Source organism: Lepisosteus platostomus, chromosome 5, assembly GCF_059453375.1.
Source record: "Lepisosteus platostomus isolate fLepPlt1 chromosome 5, fLepPlt1.hap1, whole genome shotgun sequence".
Classification (NCBI taxonomy): domain Eukaryota; kingdom Metazoa; phylum Chordata; class Actinopteri; order Semionotiformes; family Lepisosteidae; genus Lepisosteus; species Lepisosteus platostomus.
In genome coordinates this window covers 61150738-61171811 of record NC_142615.1, presented here as the reverse complement: position 1 = coordinate 61171811, position 21074 = coordinate 61150738, and the positions used below count along the sequence as shown (strand labels likewise).

Here is a 21074-nt window from a genome sequence, read left to right as displayed (position 1 = left end):
AATACGTCGGGAGCAAGAGAAGAGGGCCAGGCCGTGCCTTTTCATAGATTTTTCTTCTGAAAAGTCGGGTTCTCGGAGGCAGATTTATCCCCTCATGCAGTGTAGAGAGATAGACACGCCCGCGCGCGAACAGTTAGAGCTGCACCCTCACACAGAGTCAGACCCGCACAGACACGTCCTCTTGTTTAAACAAATACACAAACCTGACGGCGCTCACAATGATCCAGACACACACACACACACACACACACACACACACACACACACACACACACACACGACATCAGTAGTCACTCTCGCACACTGGACCCCAGCTCAGTCCTCACCTCCAGCTCCTGCAAACCGCTTCGAACAAACTGCATTAAGAAAATTAGGTTGCGTTCCGGTAGCAGGCCATCCTGGGCACCAGTGTGAGTTACACACTCATTTGTAAAAGCCCTTCCGCATCGTCGGGCATGCTTCACAGTGCTGGACCTGGGGTGTGGGTGCTGTCTGTGTGGAGTTTGCATGTTCTCTCCCTGGTCTGTGGGGGTTTCCTCCAGGTGCTCCAGTTTCCCACAGTCCAGGGACAGGCTGCCACTTTCACTGGGCAGTGCACCGTCACCGTGGCAGCATGGTGGGTCGGATCTGATTTCAGTCTTTATTTCCTTTTTTAGAGATCCTGTAACCAGGACCTGTTCACTGCCATGACGGACACAAGGAACAATAAAGCCGAAGTCTTGTTTCCCACAAGAAACAACAAAACCGAAGTATTGTTCGATGTGCCGGTACAAACTTTTAGGTTATATAGTCCTTCCTTGCTGCTTCAGACGTCATTCGGTGTTATGGTAAGGGGGGGTCATGGTATTTGGCTAGTTAAGAGACCCTGGCCAAATGGTCAGTTTAAGATTATGCCCCCTCGCATCTGGAATCCTTATCAGTTAACCCCCTTTCCTGCCATAAACCCCTGTTGCTTAGAAGTCTAATTTTCAGGCAGAACTGACTTAAGTTAACCCTATTTACATCTTGTCTCTTACTTCAGCCCTCTTCCATTTGCTAGTTAAAAGTTGTACAACCCATTTGTATGCGACAAAAGAAGCCAGTCTGTTTCCACCCGGTTTCGAACCGAGGGCCTTTCGCATGCGAGGCGAACATGATAACCACTACACTACGGAAACAGTGGTAAGATGTGCCCAGCGGCCCAGTGCTGAGCTTCGCCAATGCGTTTCAGCTGCTTCCAGTGCCTTTATTGGAGTACGCTGATGGACCGTGCTCTCTCTCCAGAGACCAGCACGCCTGTCATGGACGGAGCAGGAAAGGCGGTGCCACATTCTACAGCCCTCTCCACGCAATCGGGCTACTGAAGTGGAGAAAATCGCCTCTCCAGAAAGTGCAAATATCATAGAGGTAGAGGTAGGGAGAGAGGAGGAGTACAAATTCAAGCAGAGGCCTGAGTGGAGCACTGTCGTATGGCCCTGACATCAATCCCTCAACTCTCTGCATAAAGCAGTGTCTTATGGCCATAACATCCCACCCCCACCACTCTCAATGGAAAGCACTGTCGTATAACCATGACATCCCACCCCCACCACTCTCTGCATAAAGAAGTGTCGTATGGCCCTGACGCCCACCCCTCCACTCTCTGCGTTAAGCTGTATCTTCAGGCCCTGACATCCCACCCCCGCCACTCTCTGTATAAAGCAGTGTCATATGGCCCTGACATCCCACCCCCACCACTCTCTGTGTAAAGAAGTGTCGTATGGCCCTGACACCACCCCTCCACTCTCTGCGTTAAGCTGTGTTTTCAGGCCCTGACATCCCACCTCCTCCATTCTCTGTGTAAAGCAGTGTCATATGGCCCTGACATCCCACCCCCACCACTCTCTGCGGAAAGCACTGTCATATAGCCCTGACACCCACCCCTCCACTCTTTGAATAAAGCAGTGTCGTCAAGCCCTGACATCCCACCCCCGCCATTCTCTACGTAAAGAAGTGTCATATGGCCCTGACACCCACCCATCCACTCTCTGCGTTAAGCTGTGTTGTCAGGCCCTGACATCCCACCTCCGCCACTCTCTGTGTAAAGCACTGTCGTATGGCCCTGACATCACACCCCCACCACTCTCTGCGTGAAGCACAGTCATATAGCCCTGACGACCACCCCTCCATTCTTTGCATAAAGCAGTGACGTCAAGCCCTGACATCCCACCTCCGCCACTCTCTACGTTAACCCCTGTTAACTCGCTTGCTGAATGATCTCTCAAGAAATCCCTGGTGAGATTCAACAGGTGTTTTCTTCAACAGCCACTAAAAGTCTGATGACCTTCTCTGGATTTCCTGAATATGATGTAAAATTAGTTCAAATCATTTGGTAGTTAACAGAACAAAATGCTTTGGAGGTACATTTAAAACAGCAGAGCAACACTGTAGCACTTCGTGTGTGACTGAGTTTAATTGTGTAAACCTGTCTCTCTATGAACACGAGCAAAGAGTTCTCACTCAACAGAAGATTGCGATGTGAGCACAATAATGTAAGACATCTGGTGATGCCAGGGATTGAACTCGGAACTTCATACATGAAAACCATTGAACTACATCCCCTATGGCACAGATGGTGGAACTGACTTAAAGATGTGCATATGTTCACTGACCACAATCCACCCTTCATGAATAATTGAAATGAATAATTTATTTTTATATCCAGTCACATGGGCGACGGTGGTTGATTCTTCAATGGGGGAGAGCGTTTTTCTACCTCCTTACTCGACTGTCTTTCAATTATGTTTTCCTTGAAATCTTTTTGCATCTTTTAAGTGCTTGCGATTAAATTACGCATAGAAAAACAGCAGTACAGTTGATGTTCATGGACCGATGCACACAACTCCAGTGATAAAGCCCTGTCTGTAAATATTGTAGAAGAACGTTAAAGGGCGAAACAACGCTCCAACCACGGGAATGGTAACAAGAAGGATCGTGTTCTTATTTAATATGTGCTTTTGAATTGCCTTGTCAATACACACAGGCTTTAGAGATGGACAAATAATTTACAGTGGTGTTTGTAAACAAAGATGGAACATGTTTTTTTCTATACCAGGAAGAAAGGAGCAGACTCTTAAACTTTAAGAGACAGAAACAATACCTCATCACAGCTAACACTAATTAAAACAACATCACAACAGAAGAGTGAAGCCTTGGGTGAATCAAATTAGTTTTCATTGGTCGTCTGTGTCTTCATAACTTTGTAGGTGAGAGAGAGGATTGCGAAAATGTGCGGGTGCTTCTTAGAAGTGTGTTGGTAGTACAGGTGACTTCCAAATAATTGAGCCGGGTTTTAATCCCGGCCAGTGCATCCCCAAACCTTTTCAAGATAATCATTTATCCGGTAGCACATCTCCTGAAACTAACATTCGAGGTAGGAAGCGTGCTCTTAAACACCAAAACACTCAAAAAGGAAGAAGCAGATCTCTGTACACAAGACAGTAGTGCGATATTAGAATTTCTGAGTTCTTGATGGATTCAGGCTCCTTCTCAGAGGTCCTTGCTCGCCAAATAACTTTACATCTGAGGAAGAGCACCACGGAAAAAAAACCCAACTCAACAAGCGAGCGTGTTGGTTGCTCTTGCTCTTAATGCAAGGAGCTGTTTTTTTTCCTTGCAATAATCATTATTAACCAAAAACAGCAGCACAGGTAAGTCGCATTTGTGATTATGTCACTTCTCTGCTTCAGCAAGGTCAATAAAAGACTCTGAAAGTAGTAAAGCAAAACTGAACTCAAAATCATATTAGGAATTCTGAGCGATATCTCCATACAGGTAATCCAATAAGAACGTTTAAATATTTGAATATAATCTCTCTATATATTTCGCTGCTTTTTACCCGGAGTAAAACTATTGGATTGAAGGAATGCTAACCGCTGGGTTAAAATGTATAGTTGTTACTTGGAGAAATCTGTAAACTCGTGATCTTATATGTTTTAAAAGACAGCACAGGAAAAAACTACAGTGCTGATTATTTTCCGGAGACGGAGCACAGATGACCTATCCGAGCTGATTGATAAAGCCCACCCAGTGGATACTCTAGCAGAACTTTAAAGAACATTCACCTTTGTATCCAAAGAAACGACAGGAACAACATCAGGAAGCACAATCAATTCCCCTTTTAAATCTTTCCTGTAAGGTATGCTATGTGAATCCATGAAGTTAATCCTCTGATCTCTTTTGATCACGAACAAAGTATTTCTGATGGAGCGCTATGTTCAAAGATTTAATAAGCTTTACCCCTGCCAACGATTCGGCGTGAAGAATTAAAAGTTTCACAGACAAAAGCAGCTCACCACCACAGCCAATATTAAATGTACTTGCCGGTACACTATCATGTGCACTGCCTCAAAAGTGATCTCGGCAGACGTTGTTCCCTACATAAAGCTGAACGTGCCAAAGAGAATTTCTGTTGAGAAAACAAAATATTTTTTCTGCCTTGATGTTAAGCCTGTCTTTTAGAAAGTCTATCTCTAAACACCTCCCGCAGCCTAACAAAAAGCGCTTTTACTGATTGTATTGCAGGTCTTAAAACATTAATATTTGGCAGCAGTGGGATTCAAACCCACGCCCCCAGAGAGACTGGAGCCTAAATCCAGTACCTTAGACCACTCAGCCACGCTACCTTCCTCCATACCCATCTTCACATTGCTGGCTTGGACTAGGGGGGGCTTCAGCTCTTGTCGTCAGATCTAATGATATCATGACATGTGGAAGTGACTGCACCTTCATCTTCCGAGATGCTTTCAATAACACAAACGCTACTTTCACTGGCACAAACACAGCAATAATGAAGGTGGTGGGATTCATCCTTTGTGCTGTTTGTAGGGGTGCAACTCTACGGTGATCTGCTGACTTGAAGAGCAAAAATCAAAATCCTCTGCTATTACTGTTGCTTTTTTCATAGTTTCTTCAAATCCTTCATTTGAACGTAGATTTTGAAGGATATTGATGATAATACCACATCAATTGTGGTTTTCTTGTGATCGCCAATTTTATTCAAATAACAGCCTTTTTTACAGTTCCTTGCGTGTTTCACAAGGTATAATAGCCCCCTTCGCATCCTCAGCTAACATATTTTAAAATTACAATAGCTTATACAGCATGCATGTTTACATTTATATTAAAATTAAAGTAAATATACAAGAATACATACAGTGCTAACCCAATAATTCTTGTCAGGTTCTGCAACAAATCTGCGTTGTTATTTTAACATGTTTCAGCTGAGGGTGCAACAGGAGTATAAATGAATTTTCCCGCCAGCCATTCAAAGACCAAATTCCATGAGTGAACATTATTTTCTCAGATGTTGCCGGCATTGGACTTTGCCGGTGGTATTGAATTATGTCCACAACTGTTGTAGTAGTTCCTTCTTGAAATTCGACACGTGCAAAGCACTCGTAATATCATAGGTGTTAAAGTTCGCTGAGTGTATTCGAGTCATGGTGTGTATCCCTGCCTATCATTGGGAGACGGGTAACTTTTTTACACTCAGATTCCAATCTTCAATGCTTTGTGTGAGAGCTTACATAACTTTCATTTTCTCACAATTTCTGACGATTGTTCCAAAGGGGCACCCTGTCAATTCCGAATACTTTTCAAAAATCTGCCTGCATGTTTGATTATTGTCATTTCACTTAGAAAAAGTTCAATATTGATCATAACTAAAGAAAATAATGATCACGAACAAAAAAGGGATAAAGATGCAAGTCGATCTTGAATCAGAGCTGGGTGAAATGGGCTTCTGTTCTGATATGGTTGTATGAGAAACAGGAGGAATCGCCAATCTCCTATAGAACATGAGTTGAATCAGGAGTGAGACATTTAGTATACTCGTGCATATGTCAACGCCTGACCTACATCGTAAAACTAACATTAAGTTGTCAGAGACATTCATTTATATACAAACAAGAGACAGACCAAGTAATAATTCTACATTAGTTCAGGTGGGTAAACCTGAACTAACTAACTAATAAACCTTTTAATAATTCTAAATTAACGTGTCCTACATTGATCAGACTAATTGACATGGTCTGATTCAGAGCCTGTGCAGTTCGTGCTAATTACAACAAGGACAGTTCTGATCCCTCATCACCGAACTGAACACAAGTTCAGCTGTTCTCCAGTTTTGTTACGCATGGTTTTTCATTGCAATTGAGTTCAGAGCTGGAGCTGATCTCCAGACAGTACAGTGTTTTGGGTAAGTTGTCGAAATTCGCATGAGGCTGCAGACAACTTACCCAAAGTGTTTTCTATAGCTTTCAGGTGGAGTTCATTTATATAAAACAACGTAAGTGGTATAAACGCAACAAGCCAGACGGCAGTCCAACTTATAATTTTCTGACGCGAGGCCTGACGCGTTATTCATTATGCCACTGACCCTGCTATTGTAGTGCTAAAAAACACGTTTTCTACATTTATGTCTGTTCACTCTAAAAACTCTAAAAAGGACAAAGGGTTTGTGTGTCCCGCTAAAATTCCGCTTCATTTCGAATGCAAATAAAAACCGTTTTGTTCCAAGAAATCATAGATTTGTCACATCCTTCATACTATACTTCTCTCTTGTATTAGTAAAGCATTTTGATTTAAACTGAACAATATATGAAAGGTTTCATCTATACACTTACACATAATAAGTATACGAATAAATACTCGGAAGAAGCCGCAGCTCAGGTATTAGAGAGATTTAAAATCGGATCGGAGGATTTAGAGTCCAGACTGCAAACCAACAGCTTACACAGGTCTTTTATAGAACCCTTTTGATTTCCTCTACTTTGTCCCTGTGATGTCATTGTCCTGCTCGCAGCCGAGCCCGACACACGTCTGGTTTCTGTCGCTTGACGCACACCCTGCGGTCCATGCGGGTCCTAATACCCCAGTACAATGAAGGGGACACTAAACTGTAAACAGGTGCCGTCCTTCGGCTGAGACGTAAAACCGAGGTCCTGACTCTCTGTGATCATTCAGGAGAATGGTGGTGGTGGAGGGGAGTCCCCATTACCTGTAAAGCGCATTGAGTGGAGTATCCAGAACAGCGCTATATAAGTGTGCGTAATAATAATAATAATTATTATTATTATAATTGTAATGTAAAATGCAATAAAAAATAAAAAAATATCAAACTTTGATTCAAAATAGATTAATGTAAAAACTGATAAAGCTAATGCTTTTTTCAGGGCTATAGCTGTAGCTGCGAGAAGGTTAAAAGCACACAAGTGATTTGTCTTTCGTCAAAGTAATTGCCGGAGCAGTAAGACGCAGAGCACCATCCAGCAGCTGTAGACGATGTTCGGGGAAGAGCTAATTCTGTTTTTAGCACAGGGAGTGAGAATGAGCTCAGTCCGGCTCCGAGCAGAATCCATCCTGGTTTGGTTACAGTGCGCCTGAGGATCTTTGGATCGCAACGTAAAAAAAACAATTGCTCACATCGTGTGACTTCCACGACAGGAAGGAAAGATATCACTTAAAAAAATCAGAACTGAAGATTTGGATCCTGGGCCTCAATTTGATCAAATTATTAAAATAATAATTCTTAAAATATCAAATTGTGTTTCTGCAACATTTCGTGCACAGTACGCCATTTTTATCTAAAAATAAAACAACAGTCACAACGAGAGCTTATACGCAGTCTGGGGTATATTCCCCTTTTATATTTTTGCCACTTTATATCGAACCTGTTATACTCCCAGAAGTGCACAGTAGCTTGTACAAATGTACAATTCACCACTGGTATAAACAGATGTGTGCCCTGTTTGCCTTTGTAAGCATTTGTTTAAAAAATAAGTTCACAATACGATAAAAACACAGAAAGCACAAACTTCATAATACAACGATACAAAATCAATACCAAATCATTATGCCAATTAAGTACCTATCCTTTGAAAACAGAGAACACCTTTATATCTACAAAAAACTTGACATTTGTATGTATTTTTGAATTACAAAGCAGACAGAGTAGTCCCTTAATTCAAAGATCGGATCTTGGCCAAAACAAGACAATCAGACGTGGGCTGAATTCGGAACAGGAACCTCTACTTCGTCGTTTATTGAACTTTTGATAAATGTCTGAATGAAACAGATTCGCTTTTTTAACTCTTTGATTAAAGTACACAAAAAGCACCTTCCTTCGAGCCGGAATCGAACCAGCGACCTTAGGATTCCCGAATGACTCTACTACAATCCTCCGCTCTACCAACTGAGCTATCGAAGGGATGTCAAGCAATGCCCCCTAGCACATACTGCCCAATGTAGTGAAATGTTCCGGGTGATTTAAATCCCACTTCGACATCAAGTTTCCAACTCGTTTCCTTAGTCTTGTTTACCTTGAATTTAAGCCACGAACCAGGATTCTACTGTATAAACTTCCAGGGATATTACAAAATGTTTGATGGGGCATCAATCATTCCAGGCGGAAATTGACTCCTTTTTTTTCTCGAGGGATAATATTAAACATTTCATTAGTATCGAGAGGAGGATCACCATGAGACACAAAACAAACAGTTTCTTTCTGTCTTTATTAGAAAGTAGCGTTTGTGCTACATTAATAATATTTTCGTGGAAATAAAGAAGTTGTAAATTTTAAAATTTATATTTGAATCGAAATGTGGTTTTGAGTTAAATATTAGCGTGTTCATGTAATTAGTTTGTGTTTGTCATTACTATATATATATATTGCCATGTTACTTGAATTTGTAACTGAAGTTTACTAGTTGAGTTTTTTTATGATGGTTAGACATTTGTTGATTACAATATTGTATATAATGTATAATTTGAACTACATATTTTTCAGGTGTGAATAATTGTATATTTTAAGAATACATTTCTAAAATAAATCAATGGCTTTATTTACTAGTTTCTACACCTATAAAAATCTTTCTTTGATGTATAATAGACCTTTAACTATATATGTATAGTAGTCTTCTAAATTTATCCGTATAATAGAACTACAACCATTTATGTATAATAAACATATAATCATAGATGTCTAATTGACGTATAACGATATACGTATATTAGAATTTCATTCTAGACCAGTTACGGAGCACAGTTACACGTCTGGTGTGCGTTTAATAGTCGTATATTCTACATCTCTTGCCCACTGGGATGTGCCGATTTTAACTTGGCAAACCAAGATACACATTTTCTAATGAAACCTTAATTAAAAGACAGTTTGTTTCTCGAAAGCGTGTTATGTAAAAAATCAGTTGCCTCGGAAAGCAGAAGGTTTGGTTCTCAACGATATTGAAGACACGCCCATGTAGTGCAGCGGGTGATGATTTGTGCTATAAAAGACCAAGTGCTCAAAGTGACGTCTGCGTTTACCGTTTAGACTTTTCATCTCGGGCACACTTTTAGAAAGCAAAGATAGAGCAGTTGTGTTGAATCACATTATAACAGCTGTCAGCAGAGTGGTGCAGCGGAAGCGTGCTGGGCCCATAACCCAGAGGTCGATGGATTGAAACCATCCTCTGCTATGTACACTTTATGCACGATTGATAAGCATACCATCAGTTTAATGAAGTGCATTAAAACTGTTTTTTTCTCTCGTGTGTATGAAAGCTTCACACTTAAGGTACTCTTTCATCTTTACCAATAGCAGATGCCCAAATGTATCTTTGGTTGTTCTGCGATCCTTCATAGTTTCCTCAATTCCTTCAAATGAACATCCATATCAAAGCAATTATGTATATATATATATTACAATTAAGGTACATATTAAAAATATCAACGCACATTTATATAATGCTCATTTAATATTGATTGTCAAGGATTGTCAAGTTCTCCAACAAATCTGTGTTCTAATTTTAAAATATTTTTGCTAAGGATACAACGGGTGTATAAATGAATTCTCCCAACAGCCAGTTAAAGAAAAATTCCACACGTGAAGATGGTTTTCTTGGACATTGACTTAGGTACTTATTTGTTTACTTGTTGTAGTTGCACACGAGTAAAACACGAAGATTTCCTGCAACATTCAAGAGGGTTTGCGAAGAAATCCCTTCAATTTTTAGGGGAGATTATGTTTACATCATCACAATCTGAAGCGCGTCCCTGAGTGCGTTTGACCCACCAGCCCTTTGTTTAACAGCTGCACAGGGACACATTCCCGTTGCTTTTCACAAATCACTGGCATTTTTTTTGCAGCATTTCTTCTGTCCTGAGAAGCAAGATTTGTATTTTATCTTTCAGAAGTTGTATGAATTTCTTGAAGTTCAGAAACAACTTGTTCCAGAAAAGAAATGAACACTTGCTTCAAAGTAAATCAAGACATATGTGTCTCTTGCTGTGTGTGCTTTTATCTGTCCATCTCTCTCCTCTTCTCTCTGGCAGTCTGTGCAGAGTATCTGAAGGGGATGTAACACCACTTGGAAAAGAAGAAAAATTATCAGGAAAAATTCTCTGGAAAATTCTTAGGCAGAATAAAAACTCATTATTCTCTTCTCAGTCAGATTCACAGCTCAGGCTCACACTCACACAGGATCTCAACTCTGTACTGCTCTCAATCCTCATAATCCAGAACCAGAAGATATTCAGACAATCAGTGCTGCTACATGAACAATATCAAACAGAACAGCCTGGACTCATGTCACATTTCCCCCTTTTATCCTTCCTCCCAGCCCTCTTAGAGACATAAAAAAGCTCCTGGTTCTCCTCTCTGTGAACTGGGCTCAGGGGTCACTGATCTGGCAGTTGTGGGCTCTGTTCCAGGTCGAAAGCAAGAAGGTTCTATTAACCCTTTCCAGGACTTCCAGCCCTTCAGTTTTACTGTATGTCAGCCTCCCAAAATGTTTATAAATGTTTTATAACACATATGAGTGTGGAATTATCTTATTATTTATATATAGTATTTATGTAATAAACACCAGTAGTGACACTATGATCAGTATATTGATTATTTGTAGCCAATGGTCCGATGGTAGTGTCTACAATAGTGACCATTTGACCAGTCTGTAGCTCTGAGCAGTGGGACTCAGATCACACAGAAGACCCGTCTGTGTGTTATTCCATACCAGCCCTGGGATTCAGCTACTCTCACAAATGTCTCATAGACCGTCTTATAAATTTACAATTAGATGAAGTCATGTAACAGTTTTACAGATAATTTAAATAATCAGACAGCAGTTTTGGCAGTGGATACATCTCCACATGGGGGAAAGCAACTGAAATATATGTGCTCACTGTAAAGTAGGAAGAGGTGGTCAGACAAGCAAAACAACTTTGCAGATAATGTGAAGTGACATTGTTTTGTGTCAATCAGCTCACAGATTTCGCTTCATGTGCCTTAAGATGTGCAATTTGTATGGTTGATGAATGAGATTGGTTTCTTCACAAGCCCAGTCAATTGCCCAGCTTGCCGACGCACACCTTCATGAAGACTCTCTTTAAGATTTCATTGTCAAGTTGCCTCCTTTGCATAAAATAGTAGAACCGACACTAAGAGAAAGGATGAGAAATGGCGTTTATGAAGTGATTGCAGTGTTTGTTTCACTGAGGATCCTTGTGTGCTGAACTGGCCTCTGGAGAAGGTTTGTGTCACTCAGGATTGTTACAGAACACTACAATTAAAATACTTTTGTGAGAGTAAATATTACTGGTGCATCACAGTTCTTATAATGGTGAAAACAGGAGCACCTTCTCTACATTTTTGACTGAAGCATTTAAAGAACAAGAAATACTATCACTATGCAATTCATAAATGCAATTGAGCTCCTCTAAATGTTGATGAAACAATGTATAGAATTAGGTGACAATATCGGAATTCATTCAAATGCACAAGATTAATTTTCAGCAACAAAAAAAGTGCTCGGAAACAAGAATGAAACCTTCCATTCACCTAAATCAACATTCACCCTCTACATTAGCAGAGAACAGTGGTTAGTGTCACTGGACACTGCGTCAGAGAGGCTGATCTCTTCTCCCTCATTATGCAGGCTTACCCACTCATGATGAACTGTCCTCCAGCGATACTCAGCTGCCATCATCGACTCAGACATGACGTTCATGTACATATTATACCTTAATATGGCACTGCGTTACAATAATTTGATCAAAACAACTGGTGAAAAATAATAATCAAATATTTCTTTCCTTCTTTTAGTAGATAAAGACTTTGTCCAAAAAAGAAGCATTTATTCCTTTCCTCTCCTACCAGCCCTTACAAGTCACCCAGCTTTTAATTTAGAGCTGGATTAAAGCTCTAGTCTCTTTGGGGGTGTGAGTTGGAACCCCACTGCTGCCAAATATCTCCAACTATCTCAGTGTTAAGAAGCAAAAAACACACATTTGCTGCAGAAGTAACAGGAGAATTTGTGCCATTCAGCCTTATAGCGTGATGTCATTTTCTCATGCTCATTTTTTGACGCTTGTGATCGAATCTATGATTCTTATGAGTGTGCCCTCCATAAAGGTAGCACAGATATAACGTGCCAAGTTTTCAGAGAACCGCATTAAATACAGGTCAGAAGAAGGCGACAAAGTGTCCGCTAGGCAGTTCAGCGATTTCAACGGTGTTGTCTGTTGACACCCGACGTTCTCCAAAAGAGTAAGGTGTTGGGAGTGTGGCTGGGTGGTCTAAGTGCTGGGTTTATGCTCCATTTTCTTCGCTGCGTTAGGTTTCAATCTTGCCGCTGCTAAGTGTTGGTGGGTTGACCTTCCTTCTATTGCGAATTCAATGGGTAAAAGCTTTGCTTGACAGTCTGTCGAGAGACTGAACTAGGTGTTTCAAGATAATCTTTGTCAGCTTAACATCAAGGTATAAAAAAGCCTCATTTTGTGTTCCAACATCAATGCTCTTTGGTCCCTTTAGCATTATGCAAGGAACAACATCTGCCGTGATCACTTTTGAGTCAGTGTGAATCGTAGTGTGCCGCAATTGTTTTTTAAATTGGTTTTGTAAGCATGGTGCATTTGTCTGTGAAACTTGAATGCTGTGCTTTTTCACGCAGAATCATCGGCAGGAGCAAAGCTTATTCAATCTTTGCGCACAGCGCTCCATTAGAAATACTTTGTCAAAGTTTTGAAGAAATTGTGGGATTCTCTCCACACGTTCACATCGCGTACCTCAGACAACACCACCATTCGATGGGAAATTGATTCTGCTTCTTGCAGTGGTTCCTATGGTTGCAGTAGTTACAAAGTTGCACTTTACTCCACCTTCTGCTATAGTATTCACTGTGTGAGCTTCATCATTGGCTCAGAAAGGTCAAGTGTGCTTCGGAAAAAATCAGCTGCAGTGTCATTATTTTTTTGGTGAGTATGGCTGTCTTTTAAAGCACATGAAAAACACGAGTTTGTGGATTTCTCCAAATAGCAATGAATTCAGTTGTGCAGTGCTTTACTGCTTTCAGAGGGTCTTTTATCGACGCTGCTATAGTAGAGAAGTGGCATAATCACAAACGCAACCATTTGTGCTGGCTGTTTCACTAAGTATTAAGCTTTTTCAACTATCACATGATTTTAACTAATATAACATCATCTCCAGGAGAGCACCTCGCACTGCTCACTGAGCTGATGTATGTGCCCATTTCTCAAAAATTAAATATCATCTGAACTGATTTTTTCTATTTTAAATGCTTTCCTACTCTTTTAATATTTCAGTTAAAACTTTTATTTTGAAGTACTTTCCATTGATATTAATCCTAGTCCCGATGAGCGATTCTGGGACATGGTGTACCTTGAATAATGTTGTAGTGTGCTCTCTGAAGGCACCAGTTCTGTGGGGTTTGGGCATTTACTGGGACAATTATTAATTGTAGCAGTAAATCACAAAATTGATTCTTTTGATGGCTTTAGAATCCAACCATGCGATATAACTCAAACAACGCACACACGGGTACTTATACACGAGGATACATTTATTAATACATAGAATATGCATGTAAACCTAACAGATCTTATCGAGAGGGTTATCAGAATACAAAAGGTATATATTCCGTCAGTTACGAAGAGTTACATATATCAAGAGGACATACGTTCAGTATATCATTCATTTAGACCGTTTCGTGATTGAACTTGGTTACAATTTCTACATTAGATACTCAAAACAAGTACATAACTCTTAGGAATTAAATTGATATCAACTGGTTGGAATAACAATTGAATTCTCAAGCTGTAATGCAGTGAAGTTGAATACTCATCCAATCTCTGGGGATTAAGATCTCCTGCGGGCTCTCTGGCTCCGTGCCAGGCTGTGCTGTGCAGCTTGCGACAGTGTGCTGCTGATGCTCACTGACCGGCTAGTCAGTGTTGGCTTTAACTAGCAAAGTTAAGGAGAAAAGATGACTGTGGGTCCCAGCAGGTCAGGAAGAGGACCGGTTCGTTCCTGATGAAGAGCTAGTTCTGAATAGTGATTCAGCTGTCCACAGTTCTGACCTGTTCACGAGGCCTGCTGCTGGTGCTAACCTCGGGTGGATCCTCTGGTTACTCTCTGGGAACCTCCGCTCTAGACTCTTAGAACAAAGGAAAGTTCTGGCACTCAGACGCACTGGCTGTTCCGTGGTTGTCCAGGCTGAGTCTCAGGATGGTCAGGAGGCGCGCTGCGAGAATGTCCTGCCCTTGGGAGCCTTCTACTCCTGGGCCGTCCTGCCCTGGAATTCTCCTTTGAATTATCTTTAGAAAAGTCCACAGAATTCTCTCAGGCCCTCCGTGTTGCCTGTTTTTACCTGGAGGAACTTCAGCTCGTTCATTGGCTGAAAGTTCCATGGGCATCAGAGTCCCACATGGGTTACTCGGCCCTACCAGGCCCTGATTGGTTGATCAAGGTGAGATATGAGTCATTTACTCCTGACACCTAGGAATGCAGTCCAGATGTCCATCTGGCACTCCCTAGACAGATAGGCACCAATGGATGACCATTGATCATGATAGCCAGGCTTAGCTAAGTGCATCCCCACTTGGGAGCTGTCCCTTATCAAAAGAAAACATCTTTAAATCAGCCTGCATGAATAGTTTCTCTGTGGTGCAGCCTGTGAAGGGAGAGATGAGGCCTCATTTGGGAAAGCACAGAAACACTTAATTCTGTCTTATTAACAAGCATTGCCGCTACAATGTTCTTATAGGTTTTGGTTTGGAAAAGTGCGCTCTCCAGAAGCTACCGAAACCTCTAATGGTCGCACAAAGCTTAATGCAATAGCAACGATTGGGGTTCAAAAAGAATATTACTTGCTATGAATACGAACACTGTTACATGAGGCGCGTAAGGACTATTTTAGCTCAGATCATCAATGTATCTTACATTTCTACTCCACTAATATCGCTATTGAGTGCTAAAGGTAGGTCCTGGCAATACTTCATGAGATCTTCGTAAGAACACCTAAAAAAATATATTTCCAGTGCTGAACAAAAAGTAAAAAATACCGATTATGTGCAACTGATAAAATCTCTCTTCCAGGGATGTTGTAGCCACATGCAAATTACTTCATCAGCTTTAAAAGTTTCTTTTGCATTTATAAGACGATCAGCATGACACTCAAAACATACCTGTATTCAGTAAGCGCTGAGTCTGCTGGCTGAGCAAGTTGCCTCCTCACACACAATAGCAGCCCTAAAGCTAAGATAAATGAAGAGAAATTGCTTTTATTGGGCACTTTTCATATCCGATGAGCTTGACATCTCCCAAGGGTGACGGAGTTCTTTTGTGACACTGCTTTTCCCTTTTATCTTCTTTCTGTACTCTGATGGAAAAAAAATGAGAAAGCATGTAAGGGAAAAATGTATTTTTTTCATGGAGAAAAAACATGCACCAGGAAATGTTTTGTTTTGAAGAAGTGCTTTAACATGATACATGACCTAATTTACTGTAGCAAATGCTCACACTGCAAGGTCTGCTTTACTACAAGAGAGAAGTAGAGTGAAGATGTCATAATTTCACTGCCTTGTTGAAGAAAACATTTTTTCTTTGAATTCTAAATCAATCAGAATTTCAGAGTGACACACAAACCCTTTGTCTGTTTTAAAGATATGATATTTTAAAACTGATAAAAATGTAGAAAACACGTTTCCCACTTAGAAATTTTAGATGGGGTGGTGTATTACTAGTTGCAGTGCTGAACTCACCATGGTGCAATTCGGTTACATGATTGGCCAGCGGTTTAATGGATAGCGCATCTGATTTTGCATCATGAGATTGTAGGTTCGACTTCTACCGGATTCGTGTGATTTTAAATCAGGCTCCTCAGAAATAGATGTCCATTATGTGAATGAACCGCACCTGAAAGCAAATGTTGGGTCGGGTTTCCTTTCTTTCCTGCATGAAATAGCAAATTGTTTCAAAAAGCACCAGCTAATGTCCAATAGCGTTGGTCATTTTAATTAACATGAATATACTGTAAGGTCTTGGTACATGGGAGTGGATTTCATCCACAATTTAAAAAAGGGCAAATAATATTTATTTTATTTAATACAAAAGTGACCTAAAACTCTGTAACTTTCAGGTTAGCTTGAACCTGTAATAAAAAAGGGGCCTGAAACTTCCGTTCTGTGATGTAACTGTCTTTAAAGTCGTACGTGATGTTTCACGGATGTGCAGTGTGCCTTTTCTCTTGTCGTGTTCAAAATAACTTGCTGTGCAATCTCTTGAATGTGTGTTCTGTACTGCTCTGTTATTTCATTTAGATTATCTATGTGGTATACAGATAAAACTGGATTGTATGGTGTAATGTCTGGGTTCAGCACCAGCTGAACCTGAAAACACATCAGCCGATCTCGACATGATTCGAACACACAACCTTCTGAGGTGGTGTCAGATGTGCTACCATTGCGCCACCAGGTTACTCCATACAAGTGCTTTTAATTCCCCCAAGGAGAAAAATCAGCGTCCCTGAAAAAGTCTTCTTCCCAGACCACAGATTATTCTTCCTGTCTGGCTCTCACACAGAGAGCAGACACACCGACTCCAATAATGTGTTTACTACATCTATAGATCTGACCCCCTACAGCCCTGATATTCCTGGACAGGATCTCATATTGAGCAGTATTTCTCGCGTTGTGAACTTACAGTGTGTACACAAAATTCCCCTTATACACAAAGTAAGTGTTTTTTAACTCTAGGACGTTTTGTGAAAATGTTACTGGCATGCCAAAATTGAACCCTCAACTGAACAGTCCCACCCCCCTCAGTTTTGGATAAAAGGTTTGGATAAAAAGTTTTTGAACACTTTCACTTAACTTGCGCCGTAAAAAATAGTTGTACTTTGTCAATGGTCAGATAACTACACTAACCCCGAATTCACAGTTACTACATCGGACTGTTTGATGTGCAAGAGGGCTATCCGTCCAGGAACAGCATGTTACATAGTGTCTATGTTTTGGGGTGTCAACATTATTACGACCTTATTTGCTCAGGTGGACCACTGCCTTGCAGTAGTTTATCCTTATACTTATAGTACAATCGTTATATAACTAGGACTGTAGTTATAGAAGTTTGTACTTTCTGTTGGTTTTACAATGATTTCTTAATGATTCAGAACCTCGTTACCGTTGATGTTGCTGCAAAAAAGAACACATATGGTTGATGCTCCAGGCAAAAATAATCACGTGAGTTCTGATGAACGTGGAACTGTTTTTCGTCGCTAAATACCAGATTGCTTGTCGTTATCTTCTGACATGAAATACTAATCAGTGGCATGCTTGCGAGAATTCACTTGGTTGCAACGGCTCCATTTAAACCAAAATATCACTGCCCCCCTCAGGATTTCAGACCCCCCCCTACAGATCATTCCCCTGGCGCCAGTCCTGGGTATAATGATGAACATAGCTGCCTTGCAAGCAGTGAATCTGGGTGTGATTCCCACCTGACCCATCAACAAACCTTTTCCAATTAATCTTTGATCGATTTAAAAAAGTCTTGAAGCTGGTAGGCTAGGGAAGAAGCACTGTTTGAGTGCACTGAGAAAAATGTGCTACTGTGCCGTGCTGCTCCAGTAGCGCAATTGGTCAGGGTGTGGTGCTTTTGTAGTGGAGTCATACCAAGGTTGTGAGCTCAATCATCACGTGGAGTACTGTAGGTTCCGTTTTCAGCTGCAGAATTTAAGTTGGTTCTTGTGTTACTTTTTCCTCTCAATGGAGCTGTATTAATGCAGACACACTTGCTTCCATGTCAAGTTATTTTATCGTTGCTCACAAACCAACACACTGCAGACACCTCTGATATTGTCACTGCTTGTGGGCCACGTGTTCCTGCTGTCAGCCTACCATGATCATACACCTATAGAAATATTACTGCTGTAGTACAGGAGCGAACAAACGAAACAAAAGCACACCAAGTTTAAAAAGGTCAAAATGTGTCAAAGCCCTTCCTCGACGAGGATGGGGTTCAAACCTACTTGTGCAGAGTATCATGTATTAATAGGTTATTGCCTTAACCACTAGGCCACCTCCATACACACTTTAGCCCCCTCCGGACATGAGTTGGCTACTTTCCCCGTACTCAAGGGTAATTTTCCTCTTCCACCTACAATTTCAACATTTACCTTGGGAGATGTCAAACCACAGAGCCTGTGCTGCGCTTCAGTGTTAGCTGTAGTGGACACCCCGTTGAACATAAAAAGCATATTGAACTCCTTGGACATAAGCCATTTCTCGTCACTTGCTCAGCGAGCAGGCTCAGCGCACACTGAATACAGGTGTCTCAGAGCAATTGAGATGTGTCCAAGTGGCTGTAAAAGGGATATTTGATGCCAGTGCTGTGGCTTAGTTCTCCGACGGCAGGCATAGCGGCGCGCCGGTTGGAGTATTCTCGGTCGCCTTTAATGGCAACGTCATGGCAACATCAGCTCAAACCACCAAATGGAGACGGGCGTGCCGACAAGCTGACCCTGCTGATGCGGGATTAACACTAGGATGTGAGAATGCTGTGGCTTAGTTGGTTAAAGTGCCTGTTTAGTAAACAGGAGATCCTGGGGTTGAGTCTCAGTGGTGCCTGTCTTGCCACACAGTTTATCATTATGGAAAGCAACATCCTTCTACATTAAATTTAATGGAAGTGTTCATTTAATTTTTGGAACAACTTATTTGTAAAAAAATCCATACAAATTGCGAAAGATAAAATACTCATCTGTTTTGTCAGTGCAGAGGAATTACTGCCAGCTGGCAAGGAAACAAAAATGATTTTTTTGTCTTTAGCCAAAAACCTGTGAATGTAGAAAAAAGGTGATGTGTGCGTTAGTTTTTATGGCACAGTCAGTCCGCATATCCATCAGTTAAACATAACGTTGGTAAATCAAAAGTCCCCAGCGACGCATTTCAAATTAATCGGACCTCAACACCGTCTCCCCTAAATGTGATGGGGTTTCTTTGGAGGTCCTTAAGCATCCTGATAGTTGCAGAGATTTCAAACTTTTGGCTAAAGTCAAACTACAAGAAGTTAATAGTTGAGCGCCTAAGTCAATATCACTGGGAATGTGACTATGTAAACTTAAATAGTATTCAAAATATTGCAATTTTGTTGTAGTTTTAAAAGATATTTTAGCTGGGGATCCTCAAATGATGAGGGTAGAAAAGAGAACTATTCGACACCATCAGGAGTGCTTAACGTGTGATAAAAGTGTTTTTTAATCACAAAGTGAAAATAGTGAATTTGTCTTTCACTTAGATGTTCATCAAAAGCTCATTAAACAATGAAGGAGAGGCTCGTGTTCCAAATTCACTTCGTGTCTCATTATCTTGCTTTGATTTTTAAAATGTACACTGTTGACTATACACTCTTCCTAACACGATTAAAGAGCCAAGTTTAGTTCAGAGGTAAAGCATCTCATGCATCGTATGAAGCTCTGTTTTCTATCACCAGCATCTCCACTCTGATTTCTTTTTAAGCGCGATATCTTTTCTGTGATTTCTTTCGTTTGAATGCCCTCATGTGTGAATTTCAGCACAACACATAAACTTGTTTGTCTGTTTTAAAGAGATGCAATTTTAAAACAGACAAAATGAAAGACTTATTAACTAAATACACATAGAAAACGTGCACCTAATTGAGAAAATTTGGACTGGGGCGATGTATTATTGTAGCGGCGCAAGCTCACAGTGGTGCACTTGAGGAATGCGGTACAAGGGCCAGTGGTGCATTGGATAACGCATCTGATTACGGATCAGGAGACTGTAGGATCGTAATGCTCTTAAACCCAGTACCATAACCGTAGTGTGTTCAGTCCTACACAACCTTTCTATCGACTGAATAAGCCTCCTGTTCCATCTCCATCTTCTTCCCACACATTCCGGCTATTTCAGCACCGTTATTGTTGGACCACAGTCACAGATACGTAAGGGACACTATTCTGAAGAACCGTCTTAAATAAATAACGTTGCAAAAGGTAACAATAATGTTTTCTTAACGTAACCTTACATTTGGGCGTACAATACAATTTTCTGTACCCTCAAATAAAACAAAATCTTACTGCTTTCTCCTGAGAAACACAAGTGTAGTGTTAAATCACAATAAATAATACAACAAATATACTAAACTAACACCCAGATGTGACAACACACAGCTATGACAGAACACATTGAAGACTTAAAAGCCCTTTAAATTTTTATTTCCTTAATTTCCATTCTCTTCCCTCCCCAGGATAACTGAAAACTAACCATAATAAAGACTGTATATGCATTACTTGTAATACAGCTACTAATAAAAATATACATGGAACATATACATAATTATTAATAAATAACACTTTTATTAGTAAATACGTGTAATGATAACATTCATTGTGAATATTTGTGGTGTCTGGAAAGCAATTTTAGTTAAATATAATAATAATTTTCAAGCAAGTGGTGCATAAGCTTGTTACTTAATGAGTACATTATTTCCATTACATTCAAGACAGTTCTAATGTGATCGATTGTTCTGCTTAGTCCGCTACTGAGTAGCTTAAAACCTATGAAGAGGTGGTTTAAGCTAGACTCCTAATGCAGTAACATCTAACGGGCAGCAGCTGTTATTTTAGGTTTGTTGCAATTGAGAACAGGTTTAGTACAGAGCTGCTGACAAATTTCAGTGGAGTTTATTGTATAAGGGTTTATTGCAATTGACCCATTGTAGCTACCAATCAGCAGCAAGGAAA

General features: G+C 40.6%; 1 long non-coding RNA gene and 3 other non-coding genes across 5 annotated transcripts in view; 1 reads left to right on the top strand and 3 right to left on the bottom strand.

Annotated features, from left to right (window-relative positions):
• Window positions 1–1084: 1084 nt before the first annotated feature.
• On the bottom strand, window positions 1085–1157 carry trnaa-cgc (transfer RNA alanine (anticodon CGC)). The gene has a single exon. It is a non-coding gene; the product is annotated as a tRNA-Ala (tRNA).
• Window positions 1158–4561: 3404 nt separating this feature from the next.
• On the bottom strand, window positions 4562–4643 carry trnal-uag (transfer RNA leucine (anticodon UAG)). Its single transcript has one exon. It is a non-coding gene; the product is annotated as a tRNA-Leu (tRNA).
• A 3496-nt stretch (window positions 4644–8139) lies between these two features.
• Window positions 8140–8227, bottom strand: trnay-gua (transfer RNA tyrosine (anticodon GUA)). Its single transcript is given in 2 exon segments — window positions 8140–8175; window positions 8191–8227. It is a non-coding gene; the product is annotated as a tRNA-Tyr (tRNA).
• Window positions 8228–14314: 6087 nt separating this feature from the next.
• LOC148670536 (uncharacterized) overlaps window positions 14315–21074 on the top strand; it is a 408685-nt gene continuing 401925 nt past the window's right edge. Inside the window, exon 1 of one of the 2 annotated variants that reach the window (XR_015937039.1) lies at window positions 14315–14330. This is a non-coding gene — a long non-coding RNA (uncharacterized LOC148670536). The remainder of the gene's footprint in view (window positions 14331–21074) is intronic. The other variant, XR_015937038.1, reaches the window with a different exon arrangement.